Here is a 14,573-nt window from a genome sequence, read left to right as displayed (position 1 = left end):
TAGATTTCCAATTTCAGGCAAATAGGATAAAAACTTCGGATTCTAGAAGTCCAAGAAATAAAATCGGGAGATCGGTCTATATGGGGGCTATACCAAAATATGGACCGATACTCAAAATTTTTGGCACACGTATTTGTGGTTCTACAATACCTCTAGATTTCCAATTTCAGGTAAATTGAATAAAAACTGCGGTTTCTATAAGCTCAAGAAGTAAAATCGGGAGAGCGGTCTATATGGGGGCTATACCAAAACATGGACGGATACTCACCATTTTTGGCACACCTCTTTATGGTCATAAAATACCTCTAGATTTCAAATTTCAGGCAAATTGGATAAAAACTACGATTTCTATAAGCCCAAGACCCCAAATCGGGAGGTCGGTTTATATGGGGACTATATCAAAACCTGGACCGATATAGCCCATCTTCGAACCTGACCTGCCTGCAGACAAAAGACGAGTTTGTGCAAAATTTCAGCATGATTGCTTCATTATTGAAGACTGTAGCGTGATTACAACAGACAGACAGACAGACGGACATCGTTATATCGTCTTAGAATTTCTCCCTGATCAAGAATATATATACTTTATAGTCGGAAATCGATATTTCGATGTGTTACATACGGAATGACAAACTTATTATACCCCCGTCACTATTCTATGGTGGTGGGTATAAAAATTGTGAATTTTTTAAAATATTTGGGGTCAAACGTTTCAGACAAGCGTTAGAATCTATTAAAAATTATAAAAAATTATAAAAATTATTTATTTGACAAAATATCACAGAATTTTTTAATTAACATCCAAAACAATGAATTCGGATCACACCAAAAGAAGTGATCCAAATTCAGTGCACCGGCTGTTGAAATAGAGGACTTCCGTCCTGTGACAAGCCCATGTTAAATTCATCGCTTCTGCGGCAATTTTGCACCACTTCCGGATCCAAACAGAACATATTCATTACTTTTTTGGCGACGCTTTTTTTTGCTGGGACATGGGGGCTATACCAAAACATGGACCGATCTACACCATATTCGCTACACCTATTTATCTAAAATACCTCTTGGCAAATCGGATAAAAATTGCGGTGTCTAGAAAGTCAAGAAGTCAAATTGGAAGATCGGTCTATATGGGGGTATATCGAAATGTGAATCGATATGCCTCATATTCGGTTTACTTACTCGATTTTCAAAAAAAAAAAATTAAAAGTCGATAGTTTTGCCAAACATCATGGTGGTGATCCAAGAAAACCTGCAACAGTACCTGCCCCTATATCTCGAAAAATCCATTCAAAAGTAAATAGTCTCTGCATAAAGGTTTTGGCTTAGTATTACAGCACTTTCCTTAAATCCAAACGATAGCATCATTCAATAGTTCTTGCTAGTGTAGAATACGGTGAATTTTGAAACTAATTTGGGAACTGTAGCACTTTTAATTGTAATCGAAATCACCAGAAGTTTAGTTACTAATAAGTTGTATTCAACACCTGTAGAATATGCTTCTTATATTATTGCGAAATAAGTTTTTATTCATAAATAAAAAATTCATAAATACAATGAAATTTAAATTGCTATAATGAAGTTTTTATTTAATAACGACACGGATCATACTATTAATAAACATTTTTCTTTGTCCTAATGAAAAAGTTTAGTTGGCTAAATTTTAATGAAATTTCTTTGTGTGAAGATTATTTAGTATTGCTGTGTTTTTATATTGAAGGATACGGTTTTATGCGTCCTTTGTTTTGCGCGTCTTCGTATAGACTTCTTCTTTTATATAATGATTTAAAATATTCAACAAAATTATCGAAATTCGTAGAAAAACACTTCAAAGTGAATTGACAGATATTGAAATGGTGGCAATCACTTAACATTCCATAGAACCAATGGAGCCGATAACAAAGCTCATGCATGTAAAGACATCACGAACATTTTCTATAGCACACATTCTAATGATTTTTATAGCGAACACGTTCAAAATTTCCAATGACAAAAAATACCTTCTTGATTTATTTGATCTTATTTTAAATCACGCACATGTAAATTCTTATTTGCGAAAATCATGACACAAAAATGACATATAAATTTAAATTAAATTGATAAAATTTTTTGTTTAAATTATTATTTTATTTTTATTATTATATTTTTCATATGTATATATGAAATTTAATCACTCTAGCAATATCATTGCCTTGTAGCAATGCTTTGTTGGCATAGATCAGGTTTAGAAAACTCATATTAAACATATATTTTTGTAATGAAACCTGTTTGTATTTTGTTTAAAATAATTTTATTTTTTGTACTTTTTGCATATTTTTTTTCAATTGTCAACATTTTCAATTGTCAACATTTCAAGTAACATACCATCAACCTACAATTTGTTGTGGTTGTTTGTTGGTTTCAAATTTAATGCCATATTCGGCTTAAAAAAAAATCACCTTTTACATTTTTTTCTTTCTCTTTTTCAGCACAATATTGAAAGCTATTCGGAGTTTTGTTTTACGTAGGCACACACTTTTTATGTTTATCTTTGTATGTATATATTTTTTTTGTTATTTTTTTTTCTAAAGATTTATTAATAGTTTTATTTTAGATAAACATTGAATTCTTTTTTTTTTTTTTAACCCGCGGTTAGTCGCCACAAATCGCCCGACTTTGAGCACATCCAAATGTTCGCGGCTTAAAATGAAGACTGAAGTTGGATTTGGAAATACAGGCCAGTTGGAAAATTCTTTACTTCATTTGGCCATGAATGGTTTGATATGGTCTGCATCAAACATGTTGGAGTTGCATAGGAATTTTATTTATTATTGATATTTAAGATATGATGGTGTGTGTATGAGTGTGAGTGTCATTCCATTTGATATTTTCTTTTGTATTTATAGAGATAATAAATATTTAAACCTGATTTATTTATTTATTTATTTATTATACCCTGCGCCACACTGTGGAACAGGGTATTATAAGTTAGTGCATATGTTTGTAACACCTAGAAGGAGACGAGATAGACACATGGTGTCTTTGGCAATAATGCTCAGGGTGGGTCTCTGAGTCGATATAACCATGTCCGTCTGTCCGTCCGTCCGTCCGCCCGTCTGTCTGTGAACACATTTTTGTGATCAAAGTCTAGGTCGCAATTTAAGTCCAATCTCCTTCAAATTTGGCACATGTTCCTAATTTGGGTCAGAATAGAACTCTATTGATTTTGGAAGAAATCGGTTCAGATTTAGATATAGCTCCCATATATATCTTTCGCCCGATATGCACTAATATGGACCCAGCAGCCAGAGTTTTATACCGATTTGCTTGAAATTTTGTACAAACATAACACTTAGTCGTATAGTCAAGTGTGCAAAATTTGATTGAAATCGGTTCAGATTTAGATATAGCTCCCATATATATCTTTCGCCCGATATGGACTTATATGGCCCAAGAAGCCAGATTTTTGGCCGAATTTGGTTGAAATTTTGCACTAGGAGTACAATTAGTAGTATAGTCAAGTGTGCAAAATTTGATTGAAATCGGTTCAAATTTAGATATAGCTCCCATATATATCTTTCGCCCGATATGGACTAATATGGTCCTAAAAGCCACAGTTTTGGTCCAATTTGGTTGAAATTCTGCACAAGGAGTAGATTTAGCATTGTAGCTATGCGTGCCAAATTTGATTGAAATCGGTTCAGATTTATATATAGCTCCCACATATAGCTTTCGCCCGATTTAGACTTATATGACCACAGAAGCCAATTTTTTTATTCCGATTTATTTGAAATTTTGCACAGGGAGTAGACTTAGCATTGTAGCAATGCGTGCCCAATTTGGTTGAAATCGGTTCAGATTTAGATATAGCTCCCATATATATGTTTTTCTGATTTCGACAAAAATGGTCAAAATACCAACATTTTCCCTTTTAAAATCGCCTCTGCTTAGTCGAAAACTTGTAAAAAGGATTGCAATTTTCCTTATCATCAAATACATATATATCGAACGATAATCATAAAAACCCTGTTGCGAAGTTTCCTTAAAATTGCTGCAGATTTAAATGTTTCCCAACTTTTTCTTACTAACATTGTGTTCCACCCTAGTGCATTAGCCGACTTAAATTTTGGGTCTATAGATTTTGTAAAAGTCTATCAAACTCTGTCCAGATCGAGTGATATTTAAATGTATGTATTTGGGACAAACCTTTATATATAGCCCCCAACACATTTGACGGATGTGATATGGTATCGAAAATTTAGATCTACAAAGTGGTGCAGGGTATAATATAGTCGGCCCCGCCCGACTTTAGACTTTCCTTACTTGTTTATTTATTAAATTTAACTTAGCTTATATAAATATAAGGCAAGTATAAAGAAAAAAGGAAATATCATTAGCTACAAAGGCTATCAGCTAAACATTTTGATAAAATATAAAGGGAAACAGTGACATTTTGATTTTACATATTATATAATTGTGTTGGTACGAGAAATGAAATTATCAAACCTGATTTATTTATTTGTTATGGAAAACAGAAAGTATATGTAAACATGTATTTAGATATAAGTTTATTTCTATTATTTATTTTATTATAATTATTTTATTATATAAAGCTTGTAAAACACTCATCACTATATGTGATGAGTGAAAATTCAAATCCTTCATAGGGTAAAGGAAACATTACAATTGATATACGATTTCCCAGTTTCATTTGAATTCAGTTTAAACTTAAACTAGTTTATATAACTAATATAATGTATATTTTCAATAAGAGTCTCATTTGTTATAATATCTCCTGTGATAAAATCTCATTAAATGGATTGTTATTATTAACGAAAATAAATAAAGAGGAGTATGAAAATTGAACTGAAACTGTTGCTTAACCATTTGTCTTGTATCACAAACGAAATTCTATTGAAATGATTGCCAAATGATAGTAAGCATGAAAAAATGATTACAGTAAAGGAAACAAGTATATACGGCCGTAAGTTCGGCCAGGCCTAATCTTATGTACCCTCCACCATGGATTGCGTAGAAACTTCTACGAAAGACTGTCATCCACAATCGAAATACTGGGTTGTGGTATCTTAAAACTTCTTAACATCGTTTTCTAAATTGTGAGTTAGTCCATACGTGGTATATATTAAACAAAAAAGTTATGTATAGTTAAGTCTACAAATAATTACGAATCGATATGGACTTTTTGCACGGTACGTAGAGAGCCAGAATTGAAATATGTGGGTCACTTACATGGGGGCTATATACAATTATGAACTTGATATGAACCAATTTTTGTGTGATTGGAAATCGATTTATCTGAGGGATATATATAACTATAGACCGATATGGACCTAGTTAGGCATGGTTGTTAACGGCCATATACTAGCACAATGTACCAAATTTCACATGACTCGGATGAAATTTGCTCCTCCAAGAGGCTCCAAAACCAAATCTCGGGATCGGTTTATATGGGGGCTATATATGATTATGGACTAATATGGACCACTTTTGGCATGGCTGTTAAATATCATATACGATCACCACGTACCAAATTTCAAGCAAAAGACACCGGAGGTCAAATCTGGGGATCGGTTTATATGGGAGCTATATATAATTATGGGCTGATAGGAACCAATTCCTGCATGGTTGTTGGACACCATATACTAACATCACGTACCAAATTTCAACCGAATGGGAAGAATTTTGCTCTTCCAAGGGGCTCTGGAGGTCAAATCTGGGGATCGGTTTATATGGGGCCTATATATAATTATTGACCTATGTGAACCTATTTTTGCATGGTTGTTAGAGACCATATACTAACACCATGTACCAAATTTCAGCCGGATCGGATGAAATTTGCTTCTCTTAGAGGCCTCGCAAGCCATATCGGGGATCGGTTTATATGGGGGCAATATATAATTATAGACCGATGTTGACCAATTTTGGCATTTTTGTTAAAGACCATATACTAACACCATGTACCAAATTTCAACAGGATCGGATGAATTTTGCTCCTCCAAGATGCTCCGCAAGCCAAATCTGAGCGTCGGTTTATATGGGGGCTATACGTAAAAGTGGTCCGATATGGCCCATTTGCAATACCATCCGACCTACATCAATAACAACTACTGGTGCCAAATTTCAAGTCGATAGCTTGTTTCGTTCGGAAGTTAGCGTGATTTCAACAGACGGAGGGACGGACGGACATGCTTAGATCGACTCAGAATTTCGCCACGACCCAGAATATATATACTTTATGGGGTCTTAGAGCAATATTTCGATGTGTTACAAACGGAATGACAAAGTTAATATACCCCCATCATATGGTGGAGGGTATAAAACTAAACAAATTGTTTTCATCAGCTTTACACAGAGAATACAGATTGGTTGTGATAACCGAATTTATTGCCAACCTCCTTATGGCAGTTGCACCAACTATTTGTTGGCAGTTGTGTCACCGGTCGACTCAATCGAATTATGGGAAATCCAACTAATACAATATAACAGGTTGGCTGATAAGTCCCCGGTCTAACAAAGAAAAACACATTTTTTTGTCAAAATTCGTTTTTATTATTCAACATAGTTCCCTTCAAGAGCGATACAACGATTATAACGACCTTCCAATTTTTTGATACCATTTTGGTAGTACTCTTTCGGTTTTGCCTCAAAATAGGCCTCAGTTTCGGCGATCACCTCTTCATTACAGCCAAATTTTTTCCCTGCGAGCATCCTTTTGAGGTCTGAGAACAAGAAAAAGTCTCTGGGGGCCAGATCTGGGGTGGGGAAGCAATTCGAAGCCCAATTCATGAATTTTTGCCATCGTTCTCAATGACTTGTGTCACGATGCGTTGGTGGAACAACACTTTTGTCTTCTTCATATGGGGCCGTTTCGCCGCGATGTCGACCTTCAAACGCTCCAATAACGCCATATAATAGTCACTGTTGATGGTTTTTCCCTTCTCAAGATAATCGATAAAAATTATTCCATGTGCATCCCAAAACACAGAGGCCATTACTTTGCCAGCGGACTTTTGAGTCTTTCCACGCTTCGGAGACGGTTCACTGGTCGCTGTCCACTCAGTCAACTGTCGATTGGACTCAGGAGTGTAGTGATGGAGCCATATTTCATCCATTGTCACATATTGACGGAAATACTCGGGTGTATTACGAGTTAACAGCTGTAAACACCGCTCAGAATCATCAACTCGTTGTTGTTTTTGGTCAAATGTGAGCTCGCTGGCACCCAGTTTGCACAGAGCTTCCGCATATCCAAATATTGATGAATGATATGAACAACACGTTCCTTTGATATCTTTAAGGCCTTTGCTATATCGATCAACTTCATTTTACGGTCATTCAAAATCATTTTGTGGATTTTTTTGATGTTTTCGTCGGTAACCACCTCTTTCGGGCGTCCATTGCGTTCACCGTCCTCCGTGCTCATTTCACCACGCTTGAATTTTGCATACCAATCAATTATAGTTGATTTCCCTGGGGCAGAGTCCGGAAACTCATTATCAAGCCAAGTTTTTGCTTCCAACGTATTTTCTCCTTCAGAAAACAGTATTTTATCAAAACACGAAATTCCTTTTTTTCCATTTTTTTCACAATAACAAAAGTTGCTTCACAAAAGACGCTCTATCTCACAAACTAATTGTCTGTAAGTCAATTGACACGAATGATTTGAAGGTTGGTACTATATAAAAATAATATGCATTTAATACTAGCGACGCCATCTATGTGTCAGACCGGGGACTTATCAGCCAACCTGTAATATGGAGTTGGTTGTATCAGACGATGGAATTGGTCGTTGCTCCCTTCTCCATTTGGTTGAGTCACCAAACTTAAATAGCACTTTTACCGAATAAAAAAATTAATTTCATTTAAATTTTATTTTTATACCCTCCATCATAGGATGGGGGTATATTAACTTTGTCATTCCGTTTGTAACACATCGAAATATCGCTCTAAGACCCCATAAAGTATATATATTCTGGGTCGTGGTGAAATTCTGAGTCGATCTAAGCATGTCCGTCCGTCCGTCCGTCTGTTGAAATCACGCTAACTTCCGAACGAAACAAGCTATCGACTTGAAACTTGGCACAAGTAGTTGTTATCGATGTAGGTCAGATGGTATTGAAAATGGGCCATATCGGTCCACTTTTACGTATAGCCCCCATATAAAGGGACCCTCAGATTTGGCTTGTGGAGCCTCTAAGAGAATCATATTTCATCCGATCCGGCTGAAATTTGGTATATGGTGTTGGTATATGGTCTCTAATAACCATGCAAAAATTGGTCCACATCGGTCCATAATTATATATAGCCCCCATATAAACCGATCCCCAGATTTGGCTTGTGGAGCCTCTAACAGAAGCATATTTCATCCGATCCGGCTGAAATTTGGTATATGGTGTTGGTATATGGTCTCTAACAACCGTGCAAAAATTGGTTCACATCGGTCCATAATTATATATAGCCCCCATATAAACCGATCCCCAGATTTGGCTTGCGGAGCCTCAAAGAGAAGAAAATTTCATCCGATCCAGCTGAAATTTGGTACATGATATTGGTATATGGTCTCTAACAACCGTCGCTAACAACCATACCAAAATTGGTCCAAACACACAAAAATTGGTCCATATCGGTTCATAATCATGGTTGCCACTAGAGCCAAAAATAATCTACCAAAATTTTATTTCTATAGAAAATGTTGTCAAAATTTTATTTCTAGAGAAAATTTGTTAAAATTTTATTCGCACCCAGAAAAAAGTGCCTTCGAAACTAAAGGAAAAAATTTTCATCAATATAGTTTATCCATTTTATTTCCATTAACGTAAATTTTTGTGAAAAATAATAAAATTTACTCGTTTCAGTAAAAAAATCCTAAACTGTAAGCAGTTAGGAATAGTTCATTAACTAGAATAAGGCATGGAATTTTACTCATACTATTTTCTTCGCTGGGTATAAGAATTTACTACTGAAAAAGAAAATTTTATTCACCGATAACAAAGCATTCGTAAAAATAAACAAAAACCGAACTAAAACCAAGTTTCCTCAAAATTAGTAAAATTTCTTATAAAATGATAATTGCGACTTCCTTTATAATAGAAAGTTTTTCATACATACGAACAACACTTGGCATAGAAAAATATTTTAGTTCATTCGTACTAAGAAGTATGCAATCCTTTCAAAACTTAAGGAAACACACTTGTTAGAATATGGGAAATTTTACTAAATTTCTATTGTCTACCTGTAATCGATACCTGTCATCGTAATCGATGTGTTTGCGCGTGGGTGTAATCGATATATTTGCGCGTCGGTTGTTTTTTTAGTTGGAATCGCGTTGTTTTGGTATACGGAGAGATTGTTAAAAAATAATATGGTAAAATAATATAATAAATAACAAACAAAATATATAAAATATTTGTTATTTTAAATTAGTGAGAAAAATTTTCGTTTTTTTTTTAATAAATCTATCAATGTTCGTGATAGTGTATAAAGAAAGAAAACACCAGCAGAATAACAACCCTTTCATTTGTCTTCATTTTGGAATCTTCAATTATCAGGTAATATTCAGTGACGCTAACCTTTTGCAACAAAAATGTTTTATGATTTTTTATATTTGTAGGTATTGAAATTGTAAAAGGAGGACAAAATCGTTAGGCAGCAACTTATTAAAAGTGAAAAGTACAAGAAGAAGAAAAAGTGCGTTTTACAGTTGATAATATCACACGGAAATTGGAAATAGTGGAATAATAAACTAATATTTCAAAGAGATTCGATGCTGTTGATTCTTAATAAATATATTCAATATATTAATAAAACATGTCTTTTATTGAAGATAAAATTGCTTATAGAAATAAATAAAATTGTATTTAAAAACGAAGGTAAGCAGTTCTAATTATGAAATAAAAGTTTTACCACAAATGTGTAAGATTTGTCGAAATGAATGAAAAAATTTCAATAAAATCATTCCATATATGAATTCAAATTAGTTAAATTTTTTCATTCTGTAGTATAGTGGTATATAGGGAGCCACCGTGGTGCAATGGTTAGCATGCCCGCCTTGCATACACAAGGTCGTGGGTTCGATTCCTGCTACGACCGAACACCAAATAGTTTTTCAGCGGTGGACTATCCCACCTCAGTAATGCTGGTGACATTTCTGAGGGTTTCAAAGCTTCTCTAAGTGGTTTCACTGGAATGTGGAACGCCGTTCGGACTCGGCTATAAAAAGGAGGTCCCTTGTCATTGAGCTTAACATGGAATCGGGCAGCACTCAGTGATAAGAGAGAAGTTCACCACTGTGGTATCACAATGGACTGAATAGTCTAAGTGAGCTTGATACATCGGGCTGCCACATAACCTAACCTAACCATAGTGGTATATAAATATAGGAAAATGTTAACTAATATATGGAATGCATTATTCCTAATTTCTACGAAAATCACATCGTTCAAACAAATAAAAATGTCTTTGGCGCTATACGAAGTTCAACTTTCTTCACAATGAGTTCATTTTAACTTAAAGAAGGGGTCACTTTTTTCTGGGTGCGGTTCATAATAAAATTTTCATCATTGTCAAAATTTTATTTCTATAGAAAATTTTGTCAAAATTTTATTTCTGTAGAAAATTTTGTGAAAATTTTATTTCCATAGAAAATTTTTTAATATTTTCTTTCTGTAGAAAATTTTGTCAAAATTTTATGTCTACTTTGTCAAACTGAATTATATACGTATTGGATCGATCTTTTTTGATTTAATATATACCACGTATGGACATACAATTTAGAAGATGGTGTTAGGAGGTTTTAAGATACCTTGCCATCGGCCAGCGTTACCGCAACTTAAGTAATTCGATTGTGGATGGCAGTGTTTAGAAGAAGTTTCTACGCAATCCATGATGGAGGGTACATAAGCTTCGGCCTGGCCGAACTTACGGCCGTATATATTTGTTTATATTTAGTTTTAATACATTTAAAAATTTGAATTAATGATGTATAGCTAAATACAATGTATGATAACAAATTAATGTCCTTAAAATGTTTTAGCGGTTGAAACTTAAAATTTAATACACACCCCATTATGACCTTCAGTTGAAAGTGAATTTTTTAGCTTTCAGCCGATTTACACTCATATGACCACAGAGGCCAATTTTTTGCTCCGATTTAGTTGAAATTTTGCACAGGGAGTAGAATTAGCATTGTAGCTATGCGTGCCAAATTTGGTTGAAATCGGTTCAGATTTAGATATAGCTCCCATATATATATATATATATATATATATATATATATATATATATATATATATATATATATATATATATATATATTATATATATATATATATATATATATATATATATATATATATATATATATATATATATATATATATATATATATATATATTTATATATATATATATATATATATATATATATATATATATATATATATATATATATATATATATATATATATATATATATATATATATATATATATATATATATATATATTTTATATATATATATATATATATATATATATAATATATATATATATATATATATATATATATATATATAATATATATATATATATATATATATATATATATATATATATATATATATATATATATATATATATATATATATATATATATATATATATATATATATATATATATGGTCAAAAACCCAACATTTTCCTTGTTAAATCGCCACTGCTTAGTCGGAAAGTTGTAAAAATGACTCTAATTTTCCTTAACTTCTAATACATATATATCGAGCGATAAATCATAAATAAACTTTTGCGAAGTTTCCTTAAAATTGCTTAAGATTTAAATGTTTCCCATATTTTTTTTACTAAAATTGTGTTACACCCTAGTGCATTAGCCAACTTAAATTTTGAGTCTATAGATTTTGTAAAAGTCTATCACATTCTGTCCAAATCGAGTGATATTTAAATGTATGTATTTAGGACAAACCTTTATATATAGCACCCAACACATTTGATGGATCTGATATGGTATCGAAAATTGAGATCTATAAAGTGGTGCAGGGTATAATGTAGTCGGCCCCGCCCGACTTTAGACTTTCCTTACTTGTTTTTTACTAACATTGTGTTCCACCCTAGTGCATTAGCCGACTTAAATTTTGAATCTATAGATTTTGTAGAAGTCTATCAAATTCTGTCCAGATCGAGTGATATTTGAATGTATGTATTTGGGACAAACCTTTATATATAAATATACTGAATATTGTTTCATAAAGCCTCTGTGTTAGATTAGTACTTATTTGCGGATGCTTTATTATCCAGAAGAGTAGGGCATCTTCCAGGCATTGAATCGACCAAAATTAGGCAAAAATGTTGCGGTATTTCTTTCCACGCATCCTGTATTAGATTCCAGATCTCATCGCAATTTGATGTACATATTCCCCTGATTGCCCGCAAAACTTCGTTGCACAAATTTTCTATTGGGTTCAATTCTGGGGACTGTACTGTCCATTCTAACATATTGATTTTATTGTCCTGGAACCACTTCTTTGTGTACCTTGCCGTGTGCTTTGGGTCATTATCCTGCTGAAAGACGCATTTGAGTGTCATATTTTCTTCGGCATCAGGCAACATTGTAGTTTGCAGAATTTCTTTGTAATCTGCTGATTTCATTATATTCTCTATAAGACATAGAAGACCCGCACTATAATATGGGAATGACCTTCATATCACGATGCTGTCACCACCGATTTGGACCGTCTTTAAAGTATATTTGGGATTGAATTCTTGATGGATAGGTATTCTTACATGGTAGACACCTCCATCAGAAGAAAACAAGTTTACTTTTGTGTCATCGGACGATTACTTTTATTTTTGTGTCACCGGCCAATTTTTTTTTTTTGATTTTTAGCAAACTTTAATCCTTATTTAATCCTTTTGGGATAACAATGACACTTTTCTTGCACTGCGGACCCTAGATCCATCTTCAATGTGTGTTTTTCGAATAGTTTATGAATCAACGTCAATATTTAGATAATTTCTTATTTAATTGGAACCGATAAATGGATCCTTTTTTCGCATACATTGATACTTCTCGAAATAGTAGGTGTAATTTTAGGTTTTCTGCGATGGGTTTGATCCTTGGAAATCTATTTATTGGCATTTTCGCCGTTTTGGATATACCGACGGGTTTTTATACCATCCGCCATAGGATGGGGGTATATTAACTTTGTCATTCCGTTTGTAACACATCGAAATATTGCTCTAAGACCCCATAAAGTATAAATATTCTGGGTCGTGGTGAAATTCTGAGTCGATCCGAGTATGTCCGTCCGTCCGTCTGTTGAAATCACGCTAACTTCCGAACGAAACAAGCTATCGAATTGAAACTGGGCACAAGTAGTTGTTACACCGAAAGAAAAAGCGTTCGTCACCTTGACGATTGAGTTTCATCAATGCGTTTTCGTCTATGCGATGAAAAGTTTCGTCCATGGGAGTATTTCGGTAGTCCACGTGGCAAAATCAATCATCAAAGTCAATTTTTGTTCTTTTCATAGTTCGTCACATTGATGATCTAATTTTGTCTATGAGACGAAATTATTTTCTTCCCGATTCAGCGAAAGTTAACCAAAATTAACATTTGTTTTAAATTAATTTCGTTTATATGAAGTCCCAATATATGAATTACACATATTAATAGAAGTTGGACAAAAGTTTTAAGTGTTTTATTTTCATGATGTATCAAGGATGCTGGTTTTCGTCAATGCGATGAAAGAATCTTCAAATTGATGAAACATACTTTTCTCTGAAATGTGTATCAAAAAATCTCAATGCTAACTAAAACATAAAACGATATACGGTGTATATAGTATATAGATGTCTGTAATTTACATTTTTCCATTAGTACTAAAGTGAAACACCTAAAAGTCGAATCAATAGTCAATGTGACGAAACAGTGTTCAATGTGATGATAAAATTCATACGTTCTGTAGATGTGTGTTTATTTCTCTACCTAAAAAAACACACAAACAACCAAATGCGCTTGCTACGTTTTGTTTTTAAAATAACTGTACACAGCTTTTATTAATGAGAGCTAAGTTATTTTTGTTGGGTATTTCATGCTCTCTCCACATTTAACTTAACTCAAAAGAGTATTTGAGCAAACATTTGTTCACATGTTTGTTTTTAAATTGGCTTCCAAGACATATGAGAACAATAAAAGTCATCAAATTGACGAAAATAGTAATCAAATAGACGAAAAGTTTCATCTACTCCGTTGACATGTATTCAAATACTAATGCAATAACACATCCATACGTAGTTGTGTGGTAGAAATATTGTTTTTTTTTTCTGTGCGGTAAGAACATTTCAAATGGTTCCTCTCAGTTGTTGAGTTCAGTCCAAAGTGTAAAGTCGCGCGTGGCGAAAATAAAGGGCTAATGCTTAAAGATGTGAAAGTGGAAAGAAAAACAAAAATGTGAGTAAAAATAAAAAAAAGCATGAAGTGTTATATATGGAAAAAAAATTTAACCAAAATGACGATTTTTTTTATTTTTTGGTCAATTTATTTTTTTTTAAAGTTTATATGTTA

General features: G+C 33.2%; 1 protein-coding gene across 1 annotated transcript in view; it reads right to left on the bottom strand.

The window, feature by feature from the left end:
* The window catches only part of LOC142233168 (SEC14 domain and spectrin repeat-containing protein 1-B), a 237,324-nt gene extending 234,657 nt beyond the window's left edge, over nt 1–2,667 (bottom strand). The window contains exon 1 of the mRNA XM_075303999.1: nt 2,436–2,667. The gene's annotated coding sequence lies outside the window, so the exon portion shown is untranslated. The remainder of the gene's footprint in view (nt 1–2,435) is intronic.
* Between the last annotated feature and the right edge of the window lie 11,906 nt (nt 2,668–14,573).

Source organism: Haematobia irritans, chromosome 4, assembly GCF_050003625.1.
Source record: "Haematobia irritans isolate KBUSLIRL chromosome 4, ASM5000362v1, whole genome shotgun sequence".
NCBI lineage: Eukaryota > Metazoa > Arthropoda > Insecta > Diptera > Muscidae > Haematobia > Haematobia irritans.
The sequence above is the reverse complement of the archived record's forward strand: the minus strand, read 5'-3'. Positions and strand labels throughout refer to the sequence as shown.